This window comes from Motacilla alba, chromosome 1A (genome assembly GCF_015832195.1).
Source record: "Motacilla alba alba isolate MOTALB_02 chromosome 1A, Motacilla_alba_V1.0_pri, whole genome shotgun sequence".
NCBI lineage: Eukaryota > Metazoa > Chordata > Aves > Passeriformes > Motacillidae > Motacilla > Motacilla alba.
The window spans coordinates 61,209,181-61,235,517 of record NC_052031.1 but is presented as its reverse complement, the minus strand read 5'-3'; the positions used below and the strand labels follow the sequence as shown (position 1 = coordinate 61,235,517).

General features: G+C 42.5%; 1 protein-coding gene across 2 annotated transcripts in view; it reads right to left on the bottom strand.

Moving 5' to 3' along the window:
* The window catches only part of TMTC1 (transmembrane O-mannosyltransferase targeting cadherins 1), a 134,353-nt gene that overhangs the window by 89,458 nt on the left and 18,558 nt on the right, over positions 1–26,337 (bottom strand). The window lies entirely within an intron of this gene.

Genomic DNA, 26,337 nt, shown 5'->3' with positions numbered 1-26,337 from the left:
GTAAGCGAAAGTCTGGTTTCAGTAGGAAATATGGGCACAATTTGCAAAGAAATGCAGGGAGAAGGTCACCTGAACCACTGGGAAAAGTAGCCTGAAGAACATTACTTTATTTCAAAACCTACTTGTTTGGAATTCTTTTTAATTCTTGCATAATTTACTTGTAATCTGAAACTATATGTAAAATGCAATTTAAATCCATTATTTTGCACTTAATCGGGGGGGGGAGGAATCAAGCATTCACAATTTGAATCCTTGACTTTGAGATATCAGGATGAAAAGAGGAGCAGTCATCAGACTGCTTTGGTGGGGGGGGAGGACTGTGAACCTTCCGGAAAGTAAAACAAATGTGTATGGGGAGATTGGTCCCTTTTCCAAAAGATTTTCCCATCCTTGAGCTACTTTAAACACAGCTTACTGCATGTCAGTACTAAATACTTCAGAAGGAAGGTATTTCCTTTCCAGAAAACTCTTAATCTGACATTTTCTCTACCCTGTCCCTTTGCTTCTGTCAGATTAAATAAAGCAATATGCAAATATGCCAAAGCCATCTCTAAATACAAAATAAATGGTAAAAAAATCCAACTTTCCTCACTCTTTTCTCTTAGGAAGAAATCTGCTATTTTTAACATCCTCAAAAATAGCTTGTTCTTTCTAAACACGAATGACACGAGTCTGTTAGCAATATAGTGAAGAATCAAAATAACATTCTTCTGAGCTGATATCCCTTCAGAGAAACTTTTTGATGTTTGCAATCAAATGCAACTCGATGCCAAAGTTATACTGCAACACAGAGAGAATCTGAAAGAAAACAATTCAAACATTGGCAGCCAATTACTTCTTTTGTCAGCAGCCCTGTAAGTAAATTGTGCCTGTGCTATTCCTGCTGGCATGAAATACCGAACACTGTACTTCCAACAACTTTTATCTCTGCTGCTTTTCTGTACAAACATCTACAAATCCTTCAATTCTTCAAATTAAAAATGGACTGGTTGTTTCATCACATACATTTATGACAGGGTTCATCTGTGAAAAATAAAAATTAAAATCTGCAATAGCCGGTAAAGATTAGTGGCTTACTTTAAATGGATTTCCTCTGCAAAGCTATTCTTTATATCTCATCTAAACAGATAATAAATGGTAAAAGCCAAAAAGCATATCAATAAAAAATAATTCTGAAACTTGGCAGAATTACAAAAAATAATTACATTTTATCCTATTTTGACCATGATTCAGTCTCATCTATTGCCAGAAAAATAAAACCACAAACGTTCCAGTCTTCTTTAAGTCACTGAGATATATTCACTTTGAACTGCATTGGCAACTTCCAAAAAATAAGCAGTAGCAAAAAAACAACAGGATTTTGTAGTCTCCATTTCTACAGAAGTGGGCTTAAATTCTGAAATTTAAAAGCCTGGCAAGCATGAAGGATCCTGCACAGTTTCTCACGAAAGTTTATGGAATATTGCACTCAGCCAAAAATACAAGCAGCTTCTGCCTTGGGGATTTTGCCACAGCCTGTAGCACACCCCCAGCCTTTTGCAGGATGGGCTGGAGCTGACAGTGAGTAAGAACACCTTCCCACCTGGCTGAGAGCCCCTGCTCCAGGCACCCCCTGCCAGAAGCACATCACACACCTGGGCTAGAGGGAAAACACATTGGGAACTTTGTTCAAAGCTTGTTACCTTCCAATGCTGCAACAAAACCAATCCAGAGACTCCTGTTTGATTTACTCACAGGAAACAGGAATTTGCATGAAACTAGGAGATTCTTTTCCTTTCCTTGTTCTCCTTTAAGATTTGTGCTGTATATGTTTGATCCTATCATTAAACACAAAAGAAAAATAGCCCTTTTTGAATAACTAAGTGAAAAGTACCAGCCAGCATGGATAAAATTGCCAACCAAGAAAGACAGAGAGCTGCTGTTATTTCTGTTTCTGAGTTATTGATTAAATGTAACATCCATAAGCAGCCATCAGAATTGCTATTCCGCAAACATTCCTAGAGAAATAAAGACTTATTCCAAGTGCCAATCACATACACTCCTGTGGTTAAAATGCAATTAAACAAGTAAAGGATCCAATATACCTACAAGCCAGACAAAAACAAATCATGGGAAGCTGAACTGGGGAGTAAAAACAAAGGTAAGATTTTTAAAACATAATCAAAATTTGGGAAGCGTCAATACAAACTGTTGTTTGTAAGTCATTGAAAAAACTTTCAGGTTACACATATGTGTATTATTTATACTCAGGCAAAAGGGCCCTTTTACAAAACATGTCTCAGGGCAGGAGGTTGCTGCAGTGTTTTCTGAGGAACAGAGGAGCAGTGGAGTTTACCTAAGTGGCTGCTGCCTGCCACAGCTTACTCCAGAAAGCACCAGCTCACCCGAGTGCACTCTACTTGAGCAGAGCTATTTTGCCTGCTTCAGTTTGGCTTCCTCCAATTGATAGCTCAGGGCTATGATGGAGAAGACACAAAAGGGCACTTCTCACAAGGGCCAGAAAGAAACGGATTTTACAAGATGGATGGAGTGAAACAAGGCAAAGCCTTGATGAACATATTGTGCTTCAGGCAACTTTGTAAAACTCATATTACAAAAATCACTATAAATTGTCTGTGTGAGGTTAAACTCTTGCCCAAACCATATTGTACCTGTACACCTGCACTGGTGCTGCTGCAGCCCATGGGCTGCTCACCTCAGGGACAAAGAACACCTCTGCCCAACTCAGCAGTACCTCTTACAGAGCAATAAAGCCCTGCTCCCTTTTTTTTTTTTTTTTTTGTTATTGGGAGTTTTTTAACCCCAATGATCTTGTTTTTAGAGCCCTGAGCAGATCCAGGAGCCCCTCCCTTTGCAAACAGCCACCTGACAGCACAGCAGAGCAGCTGTCTCCAGAATTAGGACAGAGACATCGAAACACACAGAGGCAAATTGATCCCATCGATCTCTCAGAGAGTTGAGAAGCACACAGTCCTCAGAGACCTTTATTATTTCACTCTGCAATGAAAGGGCCTGGCAGTAAACTACAGAGAGCCAGTTTTATAAGCTAGGAGGGAAATGATTATAGAACATTACAGAACTGTAGCAGTTCAGGGATCTTCCAGCTGGTTTAAATTATTTGGCTTCCTTACAAACATATTGAAAGGGGGGAAAAAAAGGAAAACTTCTGAAGGTCAGCCATGAGTGCTGTAGGTACCCCATGAAGCAGAGTTACCAACTTCTTCTCAAGCATTCAATGTAGAGATGGAAAGGGGGAGGAAGGAAGAATACATAGGGAGAAAGGAGGTTACTGCATCTATTTGAAAATATGGATTAAGGAATACCTTACAAAAATGAGCAAAATAAAGAGAGGAACCAGAGAGCAACACAGCTCCCTGACCCCTCTGATCTCCAGTGACCACAGCAGGCAAAATGCTCAGGTATAAATTTGTATTTCCCCAGGAAAGTTCTGAACTGATCCCACTCTGCCCTGGCTCTTGCTGCTGAGGGAAATGCCAGCAATTCCCAGAAACTCCCAAAGAGCACAGGAGCTAATTCTTTGCCTCCTTCATTTGGTTTTCCTGTTTATTACACAAGCTTAGCTATTATATGTGCCATACTGATAGTTTTGCAGGGTAGCAGTAACATATCTAAAATGCCTGGAGAGAAGAGAAGTGTTTGCTTCAGTTGAAATTTTCAATTATTTCAAGTCAAATTTGTAAATACTTTTGCCAGCCCTAAAATGCATTTCTGTAAGCTCCACAAGAAAAATACATGGAGTTGCATTGACCAGCCTTCAGCAACCCAGGCTGGTGGGAACAAGAAGGTACACCTTAACAGCTTCCTTTTTCTATTCCACCCCTGGGAGAAGTGTGACTGTTACTGAACCTAGCTCTTTTTCCACATTTCTTATTTAGACAATGTCCAAAATAGAAACAAAACACGTTGTTCACTGAGAAATTATTTCTTTTCCTTTTCCATTTTGGGATGGGGGTGATGATGGCATGTTGCAGATGGTTAGGGTGAAAACCCAGTGTCATTTAAGCAAAGACTTTTAGGATGTCCAGGTTGGCTTTTTTTTCATTGTGATGAATCTAATAAATTACTTTTCACCCTGCTGGGAGTCAGCAGGAGCTCGCTCACGTTCTCTCCCTGGAACATGAGAGGGAGGGGTCAGCAGGGTCCTCTGCTGTGGTTCCTTGCCCTCTGTGCCCTGTGCCTGTCCCTGGCTGATGGCCAGCTGTGGGGTTGGACCTGATGCAAATGTGACCCGGATCCTGTGTCTGCCCCTCAGTAACATCTGCAGGACAGGGACTGTGCTGTACCACATCACACCCCTCACCTCCACCAACCAACTCCCAGCTGCACACAAGCTCACTTTAAAAATCAAACCTGCCAGACACCTCATTTATTTCAATTTCTCTTTCTCTCTTGGTGATCTGTCTTTCTGACTCTGCAAGGCCAGATCTGATAAAAATAATATCAGCATCCAGAAAGTTATGGTAAAGGAAGTCAAAACCCTACAGACCCCATTCCACTCTCACTTCTGTCAACAGCTAGCTCTTGCTGACCTCACAGCAGGAACCATAACTTCTTTCCCCTTCTTTATGATTATTTTTTTTAGAGCAACTCTTGGTAGAGAGCCAGCACTTGATGAAGAATGAGACAATCCCACCGGGTGCTATCCATCCATGTCCTGCCAGCATTCCTGGCGCTGACCAAGCCAGCAGTCAGGATTTACAGTGCTTGGTGAGCACACCACTGCTCAGGACCATCAACCCCACCCAGGAGGGGATGCTCCCTCTCCTGCCCTCTCTGCTCTGCCTCTGGACAGTGCTCAGTGGGAATCTGACAGACCAGTCCACTCCCACAAAACAAAGCACCCCAAGCCACACTAAAATCCTGGTGAAAGCTGCTCGGAACCCCTGCAAGGACAGTGGCAGCAGAGGGGGTAAAGGCTGACTTTAGCCAAAGGAAAAGAGCACCCCATGCGCCCTTGTCAATCAGCAGTGCATGGGGAGGATGGCTCTCCTCTGAGTCATCTTCTGGGGACCCTCTTTCTCCCCATCAGCAACAGAGAACTCATCTCCTGTGGACTCAGCTCCCCCAAACCCCACGCTGTCCAAATGCAGCTTAGGCTTGACAAAAATAATTAGAGTGAGTACTGGAGAAAAACATCTTTTGGATCTGGTATTTCTTGTGCACAAGAGTGCAGGATACTTTCACCTTTTTGGCACACCTGCCTTTGAGTTCACAGCAACTGATGCCAGCTTTGATGGAAAAATATCTTGCTGAGCCTCAAAAAGCACAGGGCTAGCTTTCCCTTTGCTGCTCTGTGGGTCAGTCAAAGAGACAGATTCATAAAAGGAAAAGCTTCTGTCATCTCACAATACCAGCACACAGACAGGCTGCCTTCTGACAGGGAAAAAAAATAAGATGACTACAAATAACGTTGATATGGTAACACATGTTTAAAATCAATAATGAGAAGGCCAGAGGAGAGCTTATCCAGAATCCTAAGTGCCAGCCTGTCTTCCAGCACTTTGGCAGAGGCAGCTCTGGAAAAACAAGGTGGAGATACTTGCTTTATGGCCTGCAGCTTGTCTGTGTCAATGCAATCCAACCTCAGCCATCTGCTTCAGCCACAACCCAGGGAACAATCAGTTCCTGACATGCAGAACTGGGGCAGGCTCTTTAGGACCACACACCTCTGGTCTGAGGGGGCACCTGGCTGCCCCACAGCCCCTGAATCCCCCTCAGAGTATCCAGCCCTCAATCACTGCCAAGTTCAGCATGAACTGCACTGCTGAGCTTCTCCTCAGACAGATTTTGGTGTCACCTCTGTGTATGTAGGCAAGCTGTCCAGCCCACTGTCTACCACACTGCCTATGCCAGGGCTCTCCAGGAATGTGCAGACCATGGTCATAATTCCCATCAGAAGTTTCAAAGATTTCACCTCCAGAATAGCAGAGTGAATTAAATCAAACAATCCACAGCAGTGCCTAGCACACAAAAATGGCATCATCATCACCACCACTGGAATTAAATGGGAGGACACAGCAGACAAAATTCCTTGAGCTCTCTAAAGGAGGATCTAGTGTGTGTGCTTGCTACAACGCACCTTCACCAGCAAGCAAACATTTTGTAACAAGCAGCTTTTCCTCCCAAATGGCTTCCCTGCAATTTCCAGAAGCACCAGTTATCCAGCCTCCCAGATGTCTTCAAGCTACTTCATGGACACTTTTAAAAGCAAGCATGTGGAAAATGCAGAACTGTTCCCGTGATGAAGCAAACAATTTTGGAGGAAGCACAGATGTGACTCCTAACATTCCTAACACTGGTTTCCATACGTGTATTTTGTAATTAAGTCAACCATGCCAAAAAAATTCCCTACAGACAAAAAAACACTACAGACACCTTTCTTACATTTGGGTCAACACTGAGAAGCGGGTGACCTCTTCACCAGTTTTGTCCTGCTGCTGATTTACATTCTCAGCACTGTGGTAGCAGCATCCTCAGAGACCTGCTGCAAAGCATTCCTAATGGAGTCTGGGAAAAAGGGCATTCCCAGTCAGCCTGATCTGGCATAGTTTATACTCAGCATCTTTACCCTGCTGTGGACTGACAGCAATCCAGAAGGTTTTGTGGTTTCCATTCCTTGCTTAAAAAAGGGAGGTGCTCTATCTTTTAAGAGAACAGCTGACACATTTCAAAGTTTCCTTTTAATTTCTATCATGAGAATAGAGAATGGGAAAGCTGTGTAAGGAAATAGTGTTCTGGAAATAAACTAATGCAATACGAACATTGTTCCGAAGATTTCAATAGGGATGACTCCCACCTTCAGGAAGAAAGACACCCAACTTCACTATCTTAAAAAAAAAAAATACACTTTTATCACACTTAAGTTTCAGATTATATGAGTTAAAGAAAAACAGGGTTTTTATCCCACCAAGTTTGGGCTTTTTACCTGTCTTTTTCTAAACCTAAAAACCTGTTAGATTTTTTTTTCCTCACACTCCAAGGCATACACTTTTCTCCAGGAGACAACCACTGCCAAAACCACACTGCTATTCAAGGATCTTAACACGCTTTGCAAAAACATTAATTAAAACTCACACAGCAAGAAGAAGGGAGTAAAGCAGGATCTTTTCTTTCACAGCAAGGAAAACTTCACCACCAAAAAGAAAGGGACAAAAAGATTTGACAACATACCCACCGCCTCAGAGAAAGTTGTGCTGCAGAGAACAGCAGAGGGGATGCTGGGAGGGCAGAGAAGCGCAGGAAGAAGAGTAAAACCCAGCATTTTATCTCTTGGCAGTGCTTTTGCTAGACTGTGCTCCTATTACGCAACATTAAGTTGGCTGAGATTGAAAATAGTGATTCAAGAGTCGGTTTCCTTTCTTCTGGCCCTCCTCTGCTTTCTCACCACACCTACACAATTGCTGCATCCAAATACAGCATCCACACCACGCCAAACAAAGCAGTTGCTAATTATCCTCTCTCATTACAAGGAAATCTCAGCTGCACTTCTTTTGAGATTTATCACGCAGCCATTATTCCTCTCTGCAACATGATTTCCTACTCAAGTGTGGCAAAATAAGGCAATAGCTATTTAAATGTAATTTGCAACATGGTCTGCCTGTATGAATTTCTTAGTGTCTTCTGGGAAGATGGTACCTAATCCATAAATACACATCCATTTGCTTAACAAATTTGTGGACAAAAGAAAAGTAGAACTAAAGGGATCGTTTCATTTCTGCCGAATTTTACACACTCATTACTTCATAATTCACCAACACCATTCCATCAAAGTGAACTATCGTTAGGAAAGCCTTAATACATCCTCACCACCATGGCAGGGCTAGAAAGGAAAATAAAGGGGCTTATTCACATAATTTGCTGCTTTTGTAATTGTTATTTCCCTTAAAGAAAGCCCCAAAAGCAGGTTCTTGCTAACTGCTCGGTACTCCTGCAGGCAGAAAAGAAAACCTGCAAAGCTGTGAGTTCAGCAAAACAACAGCACTTTCCTGAAGGCAGCAGGTCAGAGAACATTGTGATTCTCTATCCAGGAGGCTGGCACACATCCTAAGCAAAGGTTCTATCCCCTGGAGCCACCCAGAGCAAGCACAGCATGTGGGCAGGAAGGAGCAATAAAGCCGGTGAAAATGGGGAGCAGAGCTCTTGGGTTCTGTTTCTTAACATAAATAGCTCCATATAATACATTTTACCAAACCAGAATACCAGAAGAGTAAAGAAGAAATCTGCAACCCCTCACACTTGTACATTTTCAGCTCTTTGGACCTCAGTACATGACTGACACCATGGCTGTTACTCAGAGCAGATAGTGTGGCATCCATGCATGAAGTCATCTACTGCCTGACACCAAAGGCTCCTCCTTGCAACAGAAGTGTTCAGTTTTCACATCAGGTTGAGAAACTGTACCACAGAGTCTATTTTTGTTACAGAAAAGAATGTTTTCAGATCAAATTTGTTTCCAAAACAAAGGAATTCACCTCCCAACACCTGCCAGGGAGAGGGAAGGACAACATTCCTTCCTCTGCTCTCAGGAAATTACTTACCCAACTGCTGGGAGGTGTTAAGATGACTGAGTCTCTTCCTGATGCCAATACTGGAAGGTGTCAAATGCCTTCAATCACTCTGCTGTCAGAGCACCACACATCTGAGCTCATGCAGAAAGTTTATTTTGTCTCCTCTGATCCAGAAACACTTCAGACCATGAATATATGCAGCTCCAAGTTATTTCCTCTCTGGCTTTTTTTCCTTTAGCTAGAAAGGAGCTGGTACCTTTGCTGAGTGATGGTGCCTCTTAGTCAGAGCTGGAGAGCCTGAAGCTGATGCTCAGCAGTTGAGGGACAGAACAAGCCAGCCCACAGAGGACTTCCCTCACCCTGCAGCAAGCTGAACTCCAGCCCATCCAACAGCAGCTGCTGCATTGTCTCACGTGCCCACGGAGGCCAGCCGCAGCCAAGGAAAGGCCCCAGCTTCACCTCGTGGCTGAAGAAAAGTCAGTCAGCCCTGGGGATGACTGTGTCTACACATCTTCCAAAGGGGACAGAGATGAAAGAAGCACACACCCTGCTTCCTCTGGAGATTTAGCATCCCCTTCAGACTCTCCAGCCAAAAAGGAGCAAATCACTCTTGTCCAGTAACAGGCAATCTTTCTGTGGGACTTTCTGGACAGAAATCCATGGCAAAGACAGAACAAGCAATGTCTCTCTGGGAAAACAACCCTCTGGGGCACAGAAGCACACTGCTACCAGGAAGGGGAAAAATTATCTTTTTCTTAAACCATGATCATATTATCTCTGCTTACAGGCTAAATCATCTTCACAATCCTTCAGACTCTGACATAACAGGCAAGCAGCACCCACTCCATTGGCATGGCAAAGGAAGCCTATCCAACACACTCATGGAAAGGGAACTGGGGTCTCCAAAAGGCCTGACACAATGAGAACTAAAGCCTCTGGGAGTCCAGAAGAAAACAAGAAGCAGCAAGTTTCTTCACTAGCACATGGGGAAAGTGTTGGTATTTACATTTTAGTCCAGTTTTAACTCTCAGTTCTCATCTCACTTAGACATGTTTTGCACTAGTGTACAACAAGGCATAAGCATGAGCCACTACACAAAATAGTTCATTTTTCCTGCATGCCAGTTACCAAGATAAAGCAGGAGGCTCTCTCTAGTGCTTCACTCACCTATAAAATTACCTTAAACATATCTGGTGGGGATCCTTACGACAATTTTTTTCATCCCTTACATTTGCAGTTGATGTTTTTTGTTCTGGGCTTTCTCAAAATGGTTGCAAGTCAGAATGAAAAGCTTAAGTTTCTGAAACTGCTGAGATTCTCATGGCACATGACCAAAGGACATAAATAAAAATGAAAATATGCACTCCAAACATACACTTCTCTTTGGCAAAAGCAATGGCAAGTTCTCTGGAGAGTCTCAGCTGTTGTCACTGCACAAAACCTACCTAAATAAAACCAGCAAGAAGGTTAGTATGTTATGTAGTAACAAGAAATGGCAATCCTGTGTCCCCTCCCCAGAAACACTTAGGAAGTTATGAGCTGTTGCTGGATTCTCAGACTTTAACCCCAGTTTTGTACCTCGACAGTCTCTCTAGTTTTGTGTGCCCACACATCAACATGCAGGCAGGAAAAGGAAGGCGGATAAAAGAGATGCACAAACATCAGGATTAAGTGGGCAAAAATTGGTTATTGAGGCCTTTAGGCAAGGAAAAGAAAGCTTTCCAGGCAAGCTTGTCAGACAAATAGCTTTCCAAGGGGAGCCTTGGAGACACTCCAACTGAACACACACACACAGCACTGAGCTAGTCTGTGAAAAGAATTACATAACTGGCTGTGCATGATAAGAGGTTCTGTGTCTGATAAGCCAAATAGTCCCTTACCACTTGATGTTCATTTGACAAAAGTGACCATTTGCAGATTATCTTCTGGATCGTGCTGGTTTCCATAGGTTTGGGGCTTCTTTTCTTTTACTGAATCAGAGAGTATATATCTCCCTTCTTGCAAAAGCCACAGCAAGTCCCATCAGAGAAGTGGTCCAAGAAAACTAGCATTAACTGATTGGGAAAGACCTTTAAGACCAATGATCTAAAATTCACCAAGCCCAGTTTAAGAAGGTGAGAAGAATCTCCAGAGGGAGGTTCAGCGAGCTGGTGAGATCTGCGCTGCCAACCATCCCATTCCCTGAGCTTGCAAACCTTATCATGAGGATACTGGAGAGGTGGAAACCTCATCTGTGCTGAACACGAACAGAACGACAGCAATCTACACCAGCTGTTCTGCTGCACTGACCCAGTAATCATCATGATTATGTGTCCCACTTACTGGGGGACCCTGCTAGAGGGATTAGCAGATTGTGATCATCACACTAAGCTCTGCTCACAAAAGCATTAAATGTAAGGACCTAAACGTGCAAAATAATTTCCTGCTTAAGTACCTCAGCGTTTGGGGTGCCCAAGAGAAGACAGTTCCTAACTGGCAGAGAGTATTACCCTGCAAGTGATTGCACAGGGAATCCCACATCTCAAAAGCTGGCCCGGGGAGCACCATCTGGACTCCCGCAAGAGCCCTGCAACATTATCCAGTTGAAAAGGCTTTGCTAAATCCTTTGACACTGTCTCCCCAGAGCATTTCTCTGGAGATACTGGCAGCCTATGGTCTGGACAGGTGCAGTGTTCATGGGGTAAAAATCTGGCTGATGGCCAGACCCAGAGAGTGGTGGTGAATGGAGTTATGTCCAGCTGGGGACTGGTCACTGGTGGTGTTCCCAGGGCTCAGTGTTGGGGCCAGCTCTGTTTAATACCTTTATCAATGATCTGGACAAGGGGATTAAGTGCTCCCTCTATCAGTTTACAGACAACACCAAGCTAGGAGGGAGAGTTGAACCACGAGGGCAGGAAGGACCAGGACAGGCTGGATCAATGGGCTGCAGCCAACTACATGAGATGCAACAAGTCCAGGTGCTGGGTTCTGCTCCCGGGTCACAAGAAGCCCTGCAGTGATAAGAGCAGGTTGTATTGAGCTGGGGGTCAGTCTCTTCTCCCAGGTAACAAGCAATAAGACAGCAGGAGGTGCCCTCAAGTTGTGCCAGAGAAGATTTAGGTTCAGTATTAGGAAATACTTCTTCACAGAAATTGCAGTCAGACATTGGAACAGGCTGCCCAGGAAGTGTTCAGAAACTCTTTGGGGCTATAGTTTAGGGGAGAACACGGTGGTGCTGGATTAATGGTTGGACTCCATGACTTTGAGAGTCCTTTTCAACCTTAATGATTCTATGGAAACTAAAGTTGTCTTCAAACATAACCTGGGGGATGACCACTCCATACTGAATTCCCAAGACTCCTGCCTTCCCTGAAGCTTCCTTTCATGTCCTGACAGGATCACCAGGGAGACAAGAACACACTGAATCACCACACTAAATCAACATCAGCAATCACAAAATCTCCTGTCCTCCCATGGCAAGGAAACACCTTTTGTCAAAACATCTGCCTTGAGTTTGATATGAAAACTCCCTTTTTTTGACATGAAAGCTCCCTTTTCCAAGCTCTTACATAGGTTTTTTCTTCCTTAATACTTTTTTAAGTAAGATACTAGATATAAGATCTGCCACCTACTAAAATATAAGCTATGAAGGCAGAAAACACTTCCAGAAATTATCTTAAGAATCTTACTGAACTTTATCAAATCTTGAGTCATCTTTCTTTTCATACAAGTGTGCACTTCATTACTTGGTAATGGAACAGTAATTGCTCTTCAGTTATGCAAGATGCACCTCTAATTTGTAAGGGGTTTCTGGAGAGGTAATGACAGATGCTTAAAAAAATCAAATATGAAAATAAGAGAAGTCATTATGTAAAAGATAATGGTAACCACAGAGGAGTTTGACAGCTGGGTCACAGTTTCAGCAGGTATAAAAGCACAATGCAGATATTCTGGCCTTATGCATTCTTAAACACTGAACCTGAAGCCAAAGTATTCATATTACTTTGCACTTTAATCTAACTGAATCTCACAAATGAAGCATCATCTGTGTGGGTCAACACCTGACAGCCCTGCTTTCCTGACAGCTTCCTACACACTCCAGGTAAGGCTGCCAGCAACTCAGCAGAAGGCATTTTTCCCCCCTGAAATTATGCTTCCTGATTATAAAACACGTTGGATATGAAATAAAGGTATCAATCTATCTATTTTCTGGTTTCTTGAAGTAAATTCAATGTAAAACCTGCTACATTGTGAACTACATTGTGAGGGGCAATTTTGTGTTAAAAGGGACAATCATTATAAATTTCCTCCACTCCCTTTTCTCCAACTTTACCCCTGTGAGCAGGGGCTCAGTGCAGCATTTCAAAGACCACGTGCTGGCTCACAGCCCTTCCAGACAAAATGTCAACTCCAGAATTGGAGCATTTGCGTTTGCTGATGCGTGGCAGCGCTCCTAAGATCAGGAGCAGCACACCATCCAAATGTCATCTGTGTGTGCAGATGCAAGATCAAGTGCACCTCCTCATATGACTAATTTTCCAATTAAGATTGAAACACTTTTGTGCTAAAAGCACAACAAGCACACAGGAAGAGCCTGTTTTTGCTCCACAGGGATTTATTATCAAAGATACGCTGATTTTACCCTAATCTAGTTGGTTTTACTCAAAGCTTTTACAATATGCCAGTTTTGCACAGCAAAACATAACTGTATTTTACTGCTTTCAAACAGCTTAGCATGACATCCAAAGGAAAAAAATTCTAAAAAAAAAAACAAACAAAACAATAATTGGCAAATGCTTAGAAAGCTTGCTTCACCCACTCTGATCTCCATGCCAGTGCAGACATATTATTAGCAGGACCCAACTATCTAATGTGAGACTTGTTCCAATCCAAATACATAAACTGCATCACAACAGCAACTGCTGAGTAGATGTACGCAGAGGAAGCCCAGCCTTCTGTCTGTCTGGAAGAACAATAAAACAACAATCACAGACTGCAAAACTTTCAGCAAGGAGAGCCCTGTTTAATCTACTGGAAAAAGACATAATGAGATGCAGTGCTTGGCAGCTGAAATTACACAGATCAAACTAGAAATAGGGACATTTTTAACAGTGAGAATAGCATACTGCTGCAACCATCCACCTAAGGATTATTCCAAATACTCCCTCACAGCAAGTCTTTAAAGTCAGGACTGTTGACAGATGTGTGACACAGCTCACAGGGAAACGCAGGCTTCCTGCAGTAATTCTTACATGGAGTTCTGTCTCTTGCACCATGCCCTAATTCAGATTAGGTAATCACACATGGTCCCTCTTCACCTTAAAAATCTACAATGATGCTCAAGTAATGGTAAAAATTACTTTAAGGAGTCACAGCTCTGCATAAGCCAGAGAGATCACAAACTGTGTGACATTTCTGCACCAATGGCCTGTGTCATTCCTGTCCCATACAAACAGGCTGAGGGGCCACAGACAGAGCTGGGCTGGACAGCTGGCAGTCAGGAATCAAATTTAGTCCCTTGCTCTTGGGTTAGCAAAAGCTGAAAGAACTGTAAAAAAAAAAAATACCATGTACCTTGAAGAAGCACTTCCCCCTTAAAACACCAGCTGCCTGAAGTGTCAAGGACTTGGAAAAGAAAGAAAAACTGGTCTAATTCACATTTCTCAGCAGAGGGTTGCTACAGTGTGGTCTTTATAAAAATGGCACAGGAAGAACGACAAAAAATTCTCTCTTCCCCAGATAACTGAGCAAATCTAAAATAGTTAATCCTGGAAACATTCTCAACAGATTAGCCATGGCTCAACTAACTTTAACGATAATTTTTAATTTAATTTAAAGTTGAATATCCTTGTGCAATAATGGCAGAGATGAAGGACTGTTAGGGAATAATCTTGTTTACGGATCAGTGAACTCAGAAAATTGCCAAGGCACTGTGAAACATATTCCTTATTCACACCTCATAATTAACTGAGTGTTCTGCTGCAATATTAAAGTCATCTTCGTTATGAGAGAGCTGCTCATTTGGGCTGGTAGGCCACTGAGGGAGTCTCATTTGGTTCTGGCATTTCCAAACTCCCAGGAAAAAGCACCTTCAATCCATAAAAACACCAGACTCCCAACGAGTAAGGGAAGGCAGAGAAAGCCTTTGGTCCATGACAAAAGCACAGCTTGTGCAGAGAAAAAACCCACTTCTCTCCTTCCTTAGTGCCACCTGGGAGCATTTCTCTTTTAAAGGCAATTGAAAGAAGAAAAAGGCAATTGAAAGAAGAAAATACAGTTCTCTTAATTAATTCACATTGAAAGGCACTTCTGATGGAGTCAAGAGGCCAAATCAGATCAAAGTAAATAATGCAACAAACAGTGACATGAAAGCCGTGGGACAGCAGCTCTCATGCCTTGCACTGTCTAGATCTTAGTACTCAAAAGCAACAAATGCTGATGCTTTCAGCTTCCAGGAAGGCAGAGGATGATAGGAGGGCTCTATCCTTTCAGCAAATTTTAAGGAAGAAATTGTCAGTTTACTGGGAGGAAGACTTTCGTTGAGGTAGATCTGCTTAAGATTTGAGAAATCCTGGATTAAGTCTCTGCTTTAAGTCAGATTTAATGTTTGTGAATTTGGGCAAATGCTCAAACTTTCTGCCCTTTGTTTTAGAGAGGTAATGCTTCTCCCTGAGTGATAGAGCATAGGCACAAGGGGATTCTGCCCTTCTAGTCAGCCCACAAGCCATGCCCAAGGTTTCTATGGGATATTACTGATCCCCAAAGAGCAGTTAAGAAGAGAAGGATACATTGTAAACCCACATCTAGGTAACTGGGATCCAGACACAGCAGCTACAAACTTCGATGGTGTAATCTCTGGCCCTAAAATCAGCCTGGCTCATCTCAGCTTAGCTCAGCATCTCCCTCCAGCCCTTCCCTTGTAATGGGGAACAGGCCAGGTAGATGCAGCCAAAGCCAGTACACACAACAGAAAACATAGTAATAAAATACACTCAGATTCTTACATTCTGATTTTTACTGTACACTTTATCTAAACAGGCTCCAGTCAAAAGAAAAGAATAAACAATAAATTAAAAAGTGATGCCATAAATCAGCACCAAAAAAAAAAAAAAATATGCAGCTTATAAATAGCAGAATAATACAATGAATAAAAATCCAAGTCCCAGCATCTGGAGTACTGCATGATATTCTGAGACCTTCCCTTCCTCTGCCCATTTCCCAAAGGATCTAATAGAGATCAAAGAGGTACAGGAAAGGGTAATAAGGCTCATCAGACACATGGAATGGTGTCTGCGTGAGGAGAGAGTCAAGAGAACAGGGCTCTCCACCCTGGGAAGGGAGTGCACGCAGAGGTATTATAAAATTATGAAGGGCCTGAGGAAGGGAACCAGCAAAATTACTTTCTACTTCTTATCACACAAAGTCAAAGGGCTCCCAATGAAATTGTCAGGTTTCAAGCAAACAAAAAGATTCCTTTATATGGTGTGTAATTAAAATCACAGAACTCACAGCAACAAGAGGCCCTCAAAGTCGGAGGAGAGAAGGGTTCTGAAAAGGAAATTAGGCAACTCCACAGAGGACAGGTCCATGGAGAGTCTTAAACACAGTGCTCCAGATACAGCATCCAGATCCATGGACTCTAAATCAATGCCTGGCACACGTTCAGCAGGCATAGTAAGGAAAGATAACCCTGTCCTGGCCCCACTCCCATTCTTCTCTTCTCTGTAAGCATCCAGTAATGACCACGGTGAGAACACAGAGCTGGATGGATCCCTGGTTTGATATGGTGTTCCCACAGTGTTCTTCTATTATGTTAAATATAGTAACAGGAATTCAACAGACAAATCCTAACTTAAAGTAAAACGAATTCTTTGTTGGGTTGTATTTCTTCCCTTGAAGAAGGATCATGCAAAAATTCCTCTATTTATGTTAATGCATAGCACTAGGCCAAATGCATGAACAAATGCTTTCTGGGTGGAAAGCTAGCCATCATCTCCATTGAATGAAGGGATTTCATTTTCCATAGTGAGTAATTCCATGAGGGAGATACCAGTCAGGACCACAGGCAGGGTCATGACAGAGAATCCACCGTATGCCAGCCAAGATCAGCAAAGGAATGCTGATCATAACAGACTGATTAGAAAGACCAGCATTAACAGATATTTAGACCACAGACCAGGTGACAGCTTTCTAAAATGAAAATTCCTGATACTTTTACCAAAAACACTTGTATTGTAAGCAACTCATCTGCTGAAATGATTGTTTGACATAATTAACAGCGGAGAGAACAGGGGACAAGAGGGAGAACAACAACAAATTGAGTTTACTACCAGAAAACAAACAAAAAAAATATCTCTGCTTCCAAGTTTCACAGACAACTCACATCTGCAGTGGTAGAAGAGTGGTAGAACCCAAGGCCATCATTTTTACACCACCTTGGTCTCTGCAGAAATTCCTAGCATGGCCTTGAAGGAACTGTATGTGTAACAGTGGTGTACGAGGGGATAAAGCTGTGTTTTATGGAAAGGATATAAAGGTAATGTTCCATCTCTCTTCCATCTCTAACTGATAATTACTCTTGCCCTGAATTTTAGTGTGAACAATCAGTGGAAAAGTTTCTTGTCAAGCTTTTCCTGCTAATTTTCCTCTTTGGAAGAACTCCCAGAGGGTTTGTTGGCATCTTTCACAGATTAAATGGAACAGTACTTTATTCTATACTTTTTATACTAGCACAACCAAAGTGCAACCATAGTTAGTTTCAAAATCATAATTTTATGTTTAATATCTCCTTATGCCAGAGCTGATTTGCAAAACCAAGGGATTTCACAGGTCACAAAAGGAGAGATTTGAGCAGACTTCAGCCCCCAGCCTGAGCAGAGGATCTACAGCAAACATGCTGCCAACCAAAGCTTTAAACAGAGGGAACAACTGCATTACCCACGTGGCAAAAGAATGATAATTTCTTAAGACAACAGAACCTAATTTTCAGAAAGGAGGTGAAAAAAAAGAAATCAAAACAACCACTGCAGCATATTCCAGTAGAAGATTATCATTTAAACCACTCTGTGATCAGCTGTGGCAGGCAATGAGAACTCACAAGGCAAAGCAGGGTGTCACCAGATGCTGTGAGACCCGTCAGACCTGGAAAGCAAACACTGGACAGCAGCATTCCAACAGCCCAAGCACAAACCTCGCCTTTCTCAGCTTACTTTGGCCAATATCTGAATTTTAACACGGATGTTTGGGAATGTGGAATGCATTTTACAAGAGTCCCTTCTGCACTGCAGTTTCCTGGATATTCACATTCTGGAAATTGCTTGAAAGAATAGAAACAGAAAATCTGCATTTCAAAGATCAAGAGAGAAAAGTGTGTTCCAGCATTTCCAAGCCAAGTAGAAGATTAAGGTTTCTAATGCACTCATTGGAAAAGAATATTGGGATAACTGCATTAAAAATGTGAAAGAGGATTTAATACTCTACTTTAGATTAAGTTGAAGATTAAGTTTCTAGTCAGGGAAGAATCTGTTCATCTTGGAAAGCATACAGGGAGGATGGGAGAAGCACATGCTAGCAGATATCTTTTTTAGGCTTTTTAACCAAATATTAAATCTCAACAGCTACTTCATCTTAAAAAAAAATCAAAGTAACACTTATCACACAACGAAAACCATCCACCTAAAGTCACACTTGATGAGATTGGTGTCCTTATTTTGAGCAAATGATTGCTTGTATCAGCCTGTGAACACTTAAAGCCGAGTAACTTAGTCCTGAGAGTCTGCTGTCCCTCCCTTAATACATGCTATGATTACCAGGTTCACAGAGGAAACATGGACCAGCTTGGAAAGCATCAGTCATTAATGAGGTAGGTAGTTACAGCTGAGTCCTTTACTCCTGAGAACAGCCTAGAAGTTTCCAAAAAGACGTCAAAAACTGTGCCTGGAAGTCAAAGTGTAAGAGAGAAATTGTTCAATTAGATTTGCTACCCAGGGAAATACTTGCAATAATCTCTGTATCATCCATCTTCAGGTGTTGTGGTTGGGTATTTTTTTTTTAATTTCCTGGGTGACTGAAATACTGTTCTGTGCCAAACTAACCCAGATTTACTGCAGGGAAAATGACCTTGCAAGCCATTAGGGTTTGTTCCTGTTTCTCCGCTGCTGTTAATTCTTTGACAGTGGTTTACAGGGCTTTCAGAGAAAGCCAATGGACACGGGCACACTGCTGCTTCAAACACTGGTTTAATGAGACTGCCAGGAACTGTGAATAGAAAGGCAGTCCTGTGAAGCAAAGGGAATGAACAGAGACTCCTGTGAGTCAGCTCTGGGACACACAGGCTGCACCTACAAATTGGGGATTTCCAATTAGCAACACAGGGAACAGAAGAGGCTGATGTACAATGAAGTGACTGCAACTGGAGGGCTTAAACGCAATTCCCATTAATGAGAGAGAAAAACCTTCTCCCTCTGCACACGAATGAATAAGCCATCAGCATCTTTCAGAAGATGGGGAAAAAAGAAACCCAAAACCAGTCATTAACTTTTCCTCCTGATTCTTGTTTTGCACAGCACCATTCTTTGTCTCAGGCACAGTTTCCACAAAAATGGATTTTCATTAACTAAATCAAAGTCTAAAGAATCTTTAAAAGACTAAATAATCTTCTCTAGAAAAAAAAAAATAGCTAGAACATGTTAAGTCATTATCAGCTAAGAAAAGTAACATCAGACTCAGTCTCATCCCTTTTTCTGACACTCAATGTACATGAAGGCAAACTACTTCAGTTTATTTGCTGCTTACTGCAATAAACAGGGCCTCTTCGTACTGTCAATATAAATAGTCCAGGAGAAATTATTTACTTTCCTCTTCCTTCTAGGAAGTACTTAAAAAGAGGGAGAGAGGTGGTTTTCTGTACTGCAAGAAAAGTGCTATCCAGAACAGTGGCTGAAACAGATCCAACAAAGGGTGTCAAATTTAAAACCAACCCTCTTCTATTCAAACAACTGCATGCACAAGTGCCTACTTTTCCAGCCACAGGGAAGCCAAGAGTGAGATCAACTGTGGCTCCATGCCACCCCAAGCACCAGCGCAGAGCAGGCTTCTGGCTTCTCCCTGGCTCTCCATGCTCCCTCCTCCTCAAACCCAGGCAGCAAGCACAGGGAAAACTCCCAAGTTAGTATAGGGCAGAGGAGAGCTGAACCCTCAAAGCTAGAGCGATGAGGTCAAAAAGAAACCGGGGTTTGCAGCCCATAGAGCAGAAGCCCATGCAGAGGGGCGGAGGAGATAAGCAAAGACAGTGAGTGCTGAAAGCTGAAAGAATCCAGAGGGACCTCCCCCCCATGCTGGGCAGAGCTCCCACGGCAGAAGACTGAACTGGAGAGATGGAAGGAGTGGGGAACACAGGGAGGATGCAACAGGCAGTACAAGGACACAGATCAGAGACCTTCAATTGGCTTGGCAAGGACTTAGGGGACAGGAGTACAGGAGGGACCTTGGGAGTGAGACTAACACAGTAGATCTTGAGGAAAGCAGCAAGATCCAGAAGGCAAAGCCTGAGGAGCAAAGGCTGGAAGCAATTAAATGGCTAAGGAAAAGCAAACAAGAGAAGAGAAGAGATGAGGACAGGCTGCAGCAGGTGAGGCAGGGCAACCAACTGCAGAGAGAGGAAGGAAAGGACTGCCAGAAGAAGCTGCACATGCTGGGCTGGGTTCATTCCTCTCCGAGTCTGGAAGGGAACATCATATCATTGTGCCTTCTCAGTCTGCAAACATCTGAAGGAAGAGGTCCCTCACCTCTCAGGACTGACTCTTATGGAGCACAGTCTAGTGCTGCCAGCAGACACTCTGCTTGCTCAACCAGCAGATGTCCATGAAGTAAATACAAAGGTGAATCTGACTCTTAACATCCATGTGGTTCCCCACTACAAAATTTCTGGCTATTCACTTTGCTTGTTCTGAATAGTAAGGAAGTTACACATCTAGAAACTATGCCAGAAGTACTTTAGAAGATTACAGACCTAAGTAACAAACTGCAAGGAAATACCAGCACTTGGTAGCGTGTACACAGAGGAATTACTGAGAAGTTGTGAATCTGTCTCAGAACAGGACTTGAATAACATGAAGTAAATAGGGCATGGGGCAATGCTCTGGACCAGGAAGAAACAAAATAACAAATAGTTACTCATTAGCTGATCACCATCCATTCTGGGCAATGACTCGAGCAGGGATTGTGCAAAAAAGAAAAAGCTATGTGATAGTGTAATTACAGACTGTCACAATAAAAACACACAAGGAGGCCAAAATTAAAGCAGATCTTTCTTATCTGGCTAGTGCATATTTTTGCAGCACAATGAGGTCTAAACAAGACTTCTTCTGCATTCATGCAACCTTAGTCATCACTATATCAAAGCAGTGCTGTTTTTAACTAAACTTCAGTCTGCAAGCAATGAGTTCAGTTAGTTGTACTGAAACAGCCCTTGAAGACTTCAAAAATTAAGAGACATAATGGCACAAGCATGCCTAAGAGAGAATCCTTGGCTTTGTTTCTCTTTTGGGAGGGGGACAGAAGAAACCAGCATATCACACAAATGGAAGTAGAAAAGCAGCATGCATTACTGTGCCTCATCTTCCGCACGTGCCATGGGAACAGAGAGAAGTAATTATTTTCCCAAGATTACACAAGGCTTCTCTGGAAGACAGTTGCAGGCCAGAGCATGTAAATCCTTGGCTGAATCCATGGCTGTAAGCATAGGGGCACCCACATCTCACATGTTTCTCAACTCTAGCAGAACCTTCTGGTGGCCTCAGGTACCATCTGTGCATGACAATAAATATTGTCACTGACTGCAGGGGAATTCCTGGCCTTCAGAAAGATTCACTCAACATTTCCTACGCAGACTGTACAGACACAGCAGCAGAGAGAGCTACTGCTCAAACTCACAATGGAAAAACCATCTTAAGAACTGAGTTCAGAGAAGAATAAACCACAGGCCAAATCCACCTCAGCAATCCACCTCCCCAGAGGCAGCCAAACTTCATTCATAACTTAAGCTTACTAAACAGCAAGAATGACAGAGCCTTAGCAAACCTGCTAGAATTAAGAAAACTTGCAACACCACAGAAGCAGCATCCCACGGATCCCAGGATAGCAATGACACTTACCTAATCTGCCATCTTTCAGCACACACTGTGCCTCGCCAGACCTTGGGACTCAGGGCCCTACTTGCCTTTTGGAGCAAACTTGTGTTGTCCTATTCTCAGTTCAATTTTAAACATAAATTAAGGGGAAAAAATTAAGAAATCAGCCTATAGCCAGTGACAATGCAGCACTTCCTTTTCTCTGCTTTCACACAGAGGCAATTCATACCAACCTTTGCTCAGAGCATCACAGACTAGGAGCTTGATCCTTTATTTGTAACATCTTGCAACCCTGAGGACATCACCAGTGAGAGAGAAAGGAAAAAGCCTGGGCTGGCTCTGTTGCTTAATGTTCCAGATTACTCGTTTTGCTTTCCTAAAGAAGAAAAGCATTTTGACTGCTAGGCTCCCAGATGTTGCAGTAAGGTAGAAAAATCATAAAGAAAGGCTTCATAAAAGCAAGTCTGTTCTCCTAACATCAATGGCTGGCCTTGTCAGGCAAGCATTTTGCAAGTTCCCATGTGAAAGCAATCCTGGTGTGAGCAGTTCGTTAGCATAACAATCTATTCCTGGGTGAAAAACAACTTGCACCTGGATAAACTGTTTTTACAGAGTTAGACAGAAAAATGAAAACTATCTCTCACAAACAACTTTTCCTGCACGTACACAAGGAGGGTTTGAGTGAACAGTCAATACCGGGTGAAAACTTGTTACTAACCAATAAGTAACTGGCAAGAAAACTACTAAGCAATTGGAGTCACACACAAGGTCTGTAAAACTGTATAAAAAGGAGTTATGTGAATAAACACGGGGCTTTTTTCCACCATGAAGGAAATTGAGTTCATGTGATTTATGCCCATACCCAGACCTTTTTCACCACAGACAATCCCAAACTGCCCTGGATTTTCTCCACCAGCTTTTTGCACTGGCGTTTGCAAAGCCCTTTAACACTTCCTTGCTATTTCACTGTTGCACAGCAAGGAACTTGCACGCCAGAGACAAGTACCCAGGTTTCCTGCCTCATTTTAGTCAGGGGCAAACACAACTTAAATAATAGTTACCTCCCTGCTGCTTTTCTCAGAGACAAACCCGGCTTTTTGCTGCTGTGTTTTGCATATGAAAGCGACCACCACTGACCTCCAGGGCGTGTAAGTGCAGCTAGGAACAACTAAGCAAAATTTAAGAAAGTTGTACCCCATCTAACAAAAAGTGTTTTCCTCGCACTTTTATAACCCAGGCAGTTTCATACCCACACCTTCCTATCAAACACCCTCTAACAAATTCAAGAAAAGGTCAATTTTGCACACATGAAAGCCCACATCTGGGAAACTGGTCACACTTTTCTGTGTTTATCAGTTACAAATCTAGGACGTAGCATTGCACTGTGTGGCACAGGGAAGGAACAGAAATTCAGCTGACACTTCTGCTTTTTGAACGGTAATTTCATGTTTAAGCAGAAATGTGCTATACTATCATATCAGCCAAAAAAGAAAAAAAAATTAAAAATCATTGCTACACAAGAATTGGAAATAAAAGCAGGTAGTGAGGAAAAGCAATTGCTACGCAGTCCCCCATTGTGTGTGCCAGTGCCCTCCCTCCACCTCTCCCTCTGCTCTTCCTTCATGCTGAAGGACAGCATCTGTTTCAGCTCAACCCCTGACCACGCACACTGCACAGGGACTCAGGGAAGACATGTTATGACCTCAACATATTTTTCCTCATAGTCTATCAAACTTAGGGCCAGCACAGACATCCCTGGAATGCATCACATTCTGCAGAGCATTTCCATCTTCTTTCCCTTGCTACTGTAAGAGGAAACAACAGCGCCGCCAGTTTAGTCATCAGATCACATTTATCCCTGCTACAGCCTTTATGATTTCATTGGATTTTGGATCAATGGGGTTTTGGGCCTGGTTCCCACAATGCTAATGAGTAGTGAGCTCCCACACTCTCTTTTACACACACAGCACAGATTTAAAGTGATGCTGTTGGGCACAGCTCCAGGTACACCTGCTTTTTCTGTAACCCGGCAAAGAAAATTAAAATAAAATACATAAATAAAAATAACCTACAAAAGGCATCATGCAACCGTTCATACACATGGAAAATAGCAGCATTAAAATTTCAGTCTATGGTCCACTCCAAGGGAAGCGTCTCACCACCAGCAGACACAATAAAAATGAGCTTCTAGGATACCAAAGAAAAACAGAGATTTCAGTTTCAAAAGTATGCAAGCTATTGTGGAGTCTTGTTTTTCAAGAAGCTTAGACTGCAGTCCCCAGCTATTTATACAGCTCAAAACCTCCAGAGTGATTAGATGGCTTGGAGGTGTTCATGGGCTGGACCACATTTAGCAATACAGAGTGTGAGGCACACAGAACATGGCATAACCAAAACCAATTAAGAAAAGAAAAAAATATGAAAAAAAATAGATTCCAGTTTTCAGTGGCTTCAACAAATCATGAAAAAGAGAATGACTGACGATTGCCATTGATAGTGATTTTCAACAGGACACATACCACACCAGAGTGAAAGCACTGAGGCCTTACCCCAAACACAAGTACAAGCCTGAGGTGAAAGTTCCTGTCTGTCCTTCCCCATTTACATCATATGGAAAGGAACATACCCTCCCAAGCCTCTTTCAGGTTTTAAAACTCAGGGAGATGGATCAAACCCACAAGAAATTCTAGTTACCTCATCTCAGTAGCATATGCCAGCATTCCCCAAAATTGCAATAAATTGTGGTGATAAAACCTACAACTTCCTCCAGACTAACTCATTCCTTACTCCTAAAGGCAACTGGGACTGCAACCCACATATTCACTGGATAGCTGAAGATAAGAGCAAGTGACAATAAAGAACAAAAATATCTCTGCACCAAGAATTTACATAACTAGCTCCAGTTACTGCTAATTAGACCAATTCCCTTAATTCCTCCATTACATCTTCCTGCATTTTTCAGTTAGCTCTAGTAAGAAGAGGTATAATAAATCATTGTTAAATAGAAACCTACTTGATCACATTACAAGTACTTAAAAGTACAGATTAGTGCACTACTACTTTATTCTAATTAAAACCTTACAACTAGTAATCTGGTAGACTACATAAGATACCTGAAGCTACTTCACTGGGCCAAGTCTGTCCACCAATTTTGGAGCTTCTGAAATATTTAGAGCTTTTCTCCCCCACCCTTTTGCTATGCAAGAAGACCTACACAAGTCAGACAAATGCGAATTAGAAGGAAAAATTGCATAATGAATCTTACAGATTCAACAGCAACTTCATCTTTTCTTTTTCTTCTTCTATAGCAAGGATTTACTTTTTTTTTTAAATACAGATTATATTTTAATAGAGAAATTGTCTTGAGTTCTTCCTGCTTCATATCATATAATATGTCAACAGCACAACTCTCACAGGCATGCTTCCCTCTCAGCCACTGGGACCAAGCCAGCTCCACTCTGGGCATCCCATAGCCAACTCTCACACAGCAAGTCATTGCAAGTGTGTTGTACACAGTCAGTCACTTGAGAAGAGAGCAGCTGAGCAGCTTACACCACCATGAGAGCCCCTTTTCAAACAGAAAGCAGCTATGTACATGCAGGGCTTGATTTGCCATGTGCAGAAATCCTTCACAACACTTGAAGAGGCAGCTGCCAAAAAGCAAATGCCAACTGGCAGCATGGAGGAGCTCGCTCTGGAGCCATCCCACGTGCACAGGCTCTCCAACACAGCTTCTGCAGCCTCTCCTGAAGAGGCTGGGAGGCAGGAGGCTTTCCCTTTTTGTAAGAAAGGGATGTTCCCAAAAGTGGGGGCAGTCTGGAAAAAAGTACAAAGCAAAGGAGGGGAGAAAGGAGCAGTACGAAGAAACAGGAGTAAAAGAAACAAGGAACAAGATGATGGAACAAGATATAGGATGTTTTTTATATTAACCTCCTGCCCCCAGTTGTGGGCACCAGTCTCTCCCTAGTAGCAAGCAACACAACAAGAGGAAATGGCCTCAAGACATGCCAGGGAAGTTTAAAATTAGATATTAGGAACATTTTATTCACTGAAAGGGTTGTCAACAACAGACTGCCCAGGGAAGCAGTGGAGTCACCATCATTGAAGGTATTTAAAAGATGTGCAGATGTAGCATTAGGGACATGGTTTAGTAGCAGGCTTGGCAGTGCTGAGGTAATGGTTGGACTTGATAACCTTAGACGTCTTTTCCAACCCGAACAATTCCATGATACTATCCATTAGTGAAAACAGACACAAATACAAGAATCAAAGAGAACAAAAACACTAACGTGTCCTCAGATATTTCTGGGATTCACATTCTCTGAACCTGAGAGAAGCAGTGAGAGAAGCAGAGAAAAGAATGATCAAAACAATTCTTATCTCATTCGCTGCTCCTGTGCTGTGCCAAGGTAGAATGCAATATGGAGACTGTTACCCCAGAGTGAAGATGTTTTGTTTCCTTGGCCTATCAGCCAAGCCAAGCGCGTGTGCAGACTGTCAGCTGTCAGTCACGAGATTCTGAGCTGCTGAGTGAAGTTGGGTGCTTGGGCAGATTCAGTTTTAGATGTAATGTAATATAGTGTAATACAGTATAGTAATAGAGTATAATAAAGTAATTAATTAGCCTTCTGCTATCCATGGACTCAGATGCATCATTCTCTCCCCATCGTCGGGGTTGCCCTGATTTCCGACAGATACTC